General features: G+C 42.2%; 1 long non-coding RNA gene across 1 annotated transcript; it reads right to left on the bottom strand.

The window, feature by feature from the left end:
• Positions 1-5,638: 5,638 nt before the first annotated feature.
• Positions 5,639-6,523, bottom strand: LOC135913084 (uncharacterized). Its single transcript, XR_010567880.1, has 2 exons — positions 6,247-6,523; positions 5,639-5,727 (listed from the first exon to the last, which is right to left on the bottom strand). It is a non-coding gene; the product is annotated as an uncharacterized lncRNA (long non-coding RNA).
• Between the last annotated feature and the right edge of the window lie 338 nt (positions 6,524-6,861).

Below are 6,861 nucleotides of genomic sequence, written 5' to 3'. Positions count from 1 at the left end.
ATTTATGGGATAAGGGAGATAGCTGACGAAACCGAATCTATGATGAAGGAAAAGATTGTCAAGGAAGTATTCCACGGCAAGCTGGGCGTGAAATGTGAGTATTAGTCGAGTACATAGGCTAGGAAAAAACAAAGGAAACCGACCGGTCATAATTTACCTTCAGGATTACAGTGAAAAAAAAGGCAATTTTTGCAAACGGCAAGAAACTGAAAGGGTCTGACACCTACATTCAGAACGATCATTCCCCTTCCACACTGAAAAAAAGAAAACTCCTTTGGGACAGCTGTAAAAAATACAGGCTACTTAAAAAAGAGCTTCATTGATCCATGATAAGCTTAAGCTTGGCAATTATACTTTTTATTGGGATGGATGCCTACACAGACGCGTACTAATTCCCCAAAGCTCCCTTCCGACTCGCACAACGAACAAACTAAACAATTCCTCAAACTCACAGGATCGATGTGCTCCCCAAGGGCCACATAAGCAGCTCAGACTGGTTAATGTTAATGCCCACAGTATTAAAAATAAAACTGATGCGTTCGAAATTTTATTACTGAACCATGATCCTCATATTACTGTGGTAACTGGCATTTGGGTACATGATGAAATAAGTGACACTATATTTCCTCCTTCCTATACAGTGTTCTGAAAAGAAAGGTGCAAAAGAGGAGGGGGGGGGGCGCAGGCGGTGTTGCCATCCTGATTAAAAATGGCACTTCTGCCAATCACTTGAAAGATATCCCCGAGATTGAATGATTGTGCATCAAGATAAGCTCTTGGGGCCACAGCTTTATTGTTTATGCCATATATGTACAGACCACCGGATGCTACTCCCAAATGCTTACAAAAATTAGAGGATGAAATCATCAGGCACAAAAAGAATAAGATTATATTGGCGAGTGACTTTAATTTACCGAGCATCGATTGGGAGCACCTTAATGCTAGAAACACGTTCAGCAAGCACACTGACATTGTCTTCAATATTATGCTACGTTATAACCTGAAGGAGGTGGTGTGCGTGCCGACACGCGTACAGGGCGCTTCCAGTTCCTTTCTCAACTTGGTATTTGTTAGCCAGCATATTTCGGAATATTTTGTTTGTATTGAAGGACTTTCAGACCACTGCCTGGTGAGCATTAGCTAACCAGTTGTACAGATCACGCAAAACTATTCCTTAGTGCTTAGCTACAAAGATTATTCTCATGCCAGTGATGTGTCCATCATAGAGAACATGGAAAACTGTCTTGTTGATTTTACCATCACTGATGCCTGTTCCCTGTGGAATTGCTTCAAAATTATGTGTCGCTACTGCATAAACAAATTCATCCAGAGTAAATATAAGAAAGGTCGCAAATATATACACCTTGGATCATTCGCGATGTTATTCATATTAAACGCAAGGTAAAAAAATTAACGAAAAAGAATGGAAATCCTGTTAAAATAAAAGGGGCGCAGAACTCTCCCGAACAGATGGTGACTGCTGCAAAGAGTTACTACTATAACAACTCTCTGCCTAACTTTATTAAAGATGATCCCACAAAATTCTGGAACAATATGAAGGAAAAACAGAAACCGATTTCACGGATAACAATTGAGGGTACATCAATAGTTAATGACGAAGACATAGCACGGCATTTTAACGAGTACTTTGAAAGTGTCTTTACAGTGTCAGATGGCTGCATTAATATGCTTCCAGTGAAACAGGTATTTGTTGTGGATTCAATTTCTTATGCTAGAATTGTCAACATGTTGGTAAACCTGAAAACCAGAGCTTCTTGTGGTCCTGACGAAATCCCAAACATCTTTTTAAAACGTTATCCTGAACTTACTGCCAGCTTTCTTGTAAGAATTTTTTCTGCTTCTCTGCTGTCCGCACAACTGCCCCACGAACGTAGAGTGGTCCGAGTTGTTGCAATATTTAAAAAAAGGGATCCATTAAGATTACAAAATTATCGTCCCATTTCTCTGACATCGCAATGCTGCAAGCTATTGGAGCACATCGTGGCAAACTATATAAAAGAATTCTTGGCTGAAAACAATGTGCTCACGGAGTTTCAGCATGGCTTCAGAAAGGGTTATTCGACTGTAACGCAATTGGTATCAGTGATTCATTCGTTGGCGTTATCTCTTGACAATATTGGCCAAATTGATGCAATATCTTTAGATTTAAGAAAAGCCTTCAACAAGGTTCCGCACGACAAATTAATCTTCAAACTCAGAATTATTGGCATACCTGACACTTTAATGAACTGGATTATTGCTTCCCTGACGTACGTTCAGTACGTTAAAATTAGTGAACGTAGCTCGGCCACTCTCCCAGTCACATCAGGGGTACCCCAAGGTAATGTCTTAGGGCCTTCACTGTTTCTAATGTGTACAAATGACATCGTTAAAACCATAACTCCTGGCGTGCAAATTAGACTGTTTGCCGATGATTGTATTTTGTACGGTGATATCACTTGTCGGAATGATCGGACTGTCCTCGAAAGGAATTTAAATAACATATTGATGTGGTGTTATGAATGGGGTATGTATATTAACGCCGATAAATCCATATTTCTTCATATTACTTGTAAAAAAAAAACTCAAATTTTTTTCTTATACGCTAGGTGCTTCAGCTCTGCGCGAAACTACAAATACTTAGGTGTTCCACATTGTCGTGGAACATGCTAATTAACGATATTTGTTCTTCTGCTATACGCAAACTCTGTTTCCTAAGACACAAATTGAAAAATGCCTCTCCTAATGTGAAATTCCTGTGTTATTTTTCATTTATTAGACCAAAGTTAGAGTGTGCATGTATATCATGGGATCTTTACACTAAGTCGAATATCGCACGTCTTGAAAAAATACAAAGAAAGGCAGTTAGGTTTATATTTCATAAATTCGCAAGACAGGGCTCTCCCTCTAAAATTATGACAGAAAATTCCATACCCACTATTGAATCACGCTGAAAGCTGTTAAGGTTTGAATTCCTTTCCCTTCTTCTCAAATGCCGGCTTGAAATGAAACCATCGACTTACATAACGCCCTGCAATAACACGACACACAAGACAGCATCACCCAGACTCACTAACGCCCTATTATGCTTGAACTGATATGTTTAAATTTTCTTTTTTTCCCAGAACAATATCAGACTGGAACGACAGTTTACAGACACAGTGTGACTGAATATCGTATAAATTTGCACTTGCTTGTTCCTAATCTGTTCTCTTTTGTTTGTGTGCATTCTATTGCCCCTCGGCTTGGACCGAAAGGTCTGCGGTATGTACCAAATAAATAAATACATTTCAGAAAACTGTGTGTCTTGGAATACTTTCGTTTGATAGTTGTCACTTTCGATGACACTTCCCTGGAATGATAGTAAGGCATAGGTTGCTTCTGAATATAATGGCACACATACAAACATGGCAATGTACTTTTATGAGCAATATGAAAGGGAACACAGGAACGCGGGGCAAACAGCCTCGAAACAGACTCAGAGCGATACACGTATGGCGCTGTGAAAAAGAAAGGGGAAAAGGGGGGAACTAACTGTTGGCACTCCCACCACGCTGGCATTTCTACAAAGCAGCAGCTTACGTCATTTTGCTGATAGCATCGTATCGTCCAACAGCCGACAAGACGGTAATCTTTGCAGTGACTTACACTGATTCATTTTCTTTTCTTTCATTCATTCCTTTTTTTTTCTTCGAGCAACCGCTTGATAGTACTCTTAGACCAAGCTTGCCATGTATTTCGAACCGATTCTTTATTTCAATCAACACACCTGGTTGTCAGTGGCACCTCGAACAGAGGCGGCACTCGAACCAATGACGACAGACGAATAGAATAAAGAAAGATGAAAAAGAAAGAGAAAACATTGATAAACTGTCTCTCGTGTGACTTTGTTGCACCAAGTTCGTTCAGGAAAATTCACATAGCACACTGCAGGGGCCCACGCAGAGCAGTCAACTGTGATTTTGTAGCCTCAAGATGCCTCGAGTGCCTCTCAAACAGCGGGAAGATATAATAGAAATGTCCAAAAGAGGTTATACGCAGCTCAATATTGCCCTCTTGACAGGCTGCCCGTTGAAAACGGTCAACCAGATTATCCAGGCTTACCGAGACGAAGGACGCATAAACGATGCACCGCACCGCAGACGACCCCGATCAACAATGAACGACCAAGACCTTTGCATAGTGGCTGTGTCAGCGACAAACCATTTCCAAGTGCAAAGGACATTCGAGGTGCTCTTGGCTTGGACAACTTGAGCAACAGCACGGTACGACGAAGGTTTAGAGAAGCAGGACTATGAAGTCTCATCGCTGCACAGAAACCTCTGCTCACCGCAGCCAAGAAAGCAGCTCGCCTGAGGGTCGCTACTGAACACCGCAGCTGGAGCGAGAACGAGTGGAAGTTTTCTCTGATGAGTCCATGTTCTCGAGCTGCTGGGACCAACGAAAGAGAGTGTGGTGGACCGCAAACACACGCTTTAGTCTGCAGAATATCCAGGAGGTGGCCGCCAGCGAACGCGTGTCTGTGAACGTCTGGGGGGCGACCTTCCACGAAGGCCTAGGCCCGCTGGTGAGAATTGATGGGAGGTTCACCAGTGCTGCGTATTCCACTCTGCTCGAGCACCAGATGATCCCCTACGTGATGAACGGGCCACACTCAGACGAGTGTTATTTTTTCCAGGAAGACTTGTCTCCCATTCACACGTTGAAGGACGTGGCGCACCTTTAGGAAAAGCGGGGGGTAATGCAACTTCGGTGATGTGCGAAGGGTGCCGACAAGAACATTGTAGAGCATGTTCGAGGCTGTATGAAAGTGAACCTTTCGAAGAGTTCCCTAGAATTGGCAAACTCCGACCAACTATGGGAAGTAATACAACATCAGTGGAAGCGCCTTCAGCATGATATCGCATTCATCGACGCTCTCTACACGTCTCTGCCCCAAAGAATGGAGGCCATCATTCAAGTTGGCGGTGGCATGACGCATTATTAGGCCACCAACAAACAGAACAAAGGGCGAGCATAAGCTGGGATGACGCTATTGCCTTATTTCATTTACTTCAATATTGCTACACCCCAGTTGAAAAAAACAATTGGACCCAATTGGAAAATTTCCACTTGTTTCCAATTGGTCCCATTTGTGTATTAGTACCCAATTGGGCCACTTGGAACAATTGGGCCAATTGGTTGTATACCATCTGGCTCAAATGGTGCAGTTGGCATAAAACCAATTGGTTGTATACCATTTGGCTCAAATGGTGCAGTTGGCATAAAACCAATTGGTTGTTGCCAATTGGGTCACATGGTGCAGTTGGCATAGAACCAATTGGGCCAATTGGCATGGAACCAAATGGTGCAAATGGAGCCGCTCGACGGGTCAAATGGTTTCGACTGTGCACCGCCTGCCTGCGCTGTGTGAATCTGGCAAACCAGCACAGCAATAAGGAACCACATTATTACGTGTTGCTCGGCTAGTTGGTTCATATATATTGCGATCTAATATGATGCAATACAATACGAACAGCACAGAAAGAGAATCTCTTCATTAATACTCTTCCCCATGCTTTTCTTGCTTCACATCATATCGCACAAGCAGCCACTACCTCCTTAAGATGATAACTACATGTGACAATGAGGCAACAAGTGAAAAGTAGGATTTAAAGCTTTATTACTAAGAAAAATGCAATGCGGGATACTGTTCATGGTCCTTTTCCGGTCTAGTCGCGCCACAACCTGCAGAAATGGATAAAAAAGAAAGACAGCATTGTGTACGGAATCCTGAAAAACCTGTTGCCCTCAAAAGCTGACACGACAGGCAAGCTGATATTAGATAAAAAGGCACCTCAATTTTAATATTCAGCAATCCAACCAGGTTGAAGAGAGTCACAATTTGCGGTTTATGTAGCTAAGGTTCAAGCAGCAAATGCAAGAAAATAGTTCTAATCAGTATACCTTTTCGCTGTTCTGTCAATGTCAGCAATGTTCTCCCCCACGTAAGTGATTCATACGTTTCACCAGTGCTGTCACGACGCTCTTGGGAAAACCTTGCTTTTAAAGAAACGCTCATGCAATACACTTGAAGCATTTTTGTCGAAATTAGTTCAGTGCATCATGCATATTTGCTACATTACACAAAAGCGTATACATATATCTGTGCAATCATTTAACTCAAACGAGTGTGCGTGACCCGTGCACTCGTGTAGTGCAGTAATGTAAATTAATTACAAGAGCTTTGGAAACGCGGAAACTTACCTCCGATCTGCAAAATTCTGGCAAGGTAGTGGGCACACGTGCTGGCCGCGTTTGTCCACTTCACCATATAAAAACCCGCCGAAAAGTCGTCGTCAGGCTTGAAGTTCTTCATGTCTGTCACTGACACAATTGCCAAATGTTTGTCGATTTCGTGCCGCACGAAGCACGCAAGGCGATCAGGACAAAGCACAGAATGCAGTGCAGCACGCATGCACGACTGTCGGTTGCTGCCATGATTGCTGCACACACGAGCACATGTTGCTAATGTTGATGTCGATTATGCTGTCCCGTTCGGTCGCCAAGGAAAAATGACGCTGAGACAAAATTTAATTCCAAGGAAGAATTATTTCATAGATGTGAAATATAAAATTTAAACAATATTACTAAATTACAAATTGCATTATGCCTAAAAGTTGTTTGAGTCGTGTGTTTAAGAAACACATAAAAAGTGGAAGTTTTTTTTTTTACTGTTTAATTCATGACCAATACATCGCGACCACTTTTTTTTACGGTTGTTCCCCATTTACTTGCCCTCCAAATGCCAAATAGTGTCTTCCAATCTCACGAATCCAATCTCGAATCTCACGTCCAAATCTCAAAAGGAAAAGAGAAATA

This window comes from Dermacentor albipictus, chromosome 2, assembly GCF_038994185.2.
Source record: "Dermacentor albipictus isolate Rhodes 1998 colony chromosome 2, USDA_Dalb.pri_finalv2, whole genome shotgun sequence".
NCBI classification, from domain to species: domain Eukaryota; kingdom Metazoa; phylum Arthropoda; class Arachnida; order Ixodida; family Ixodidae; genus Dermacentor; species Dermacentor albipictus.
Note: the sequence above shows the minus strand (reverse complement) of the source record. Positions and strands in the feature narration are given on the sequence as shown.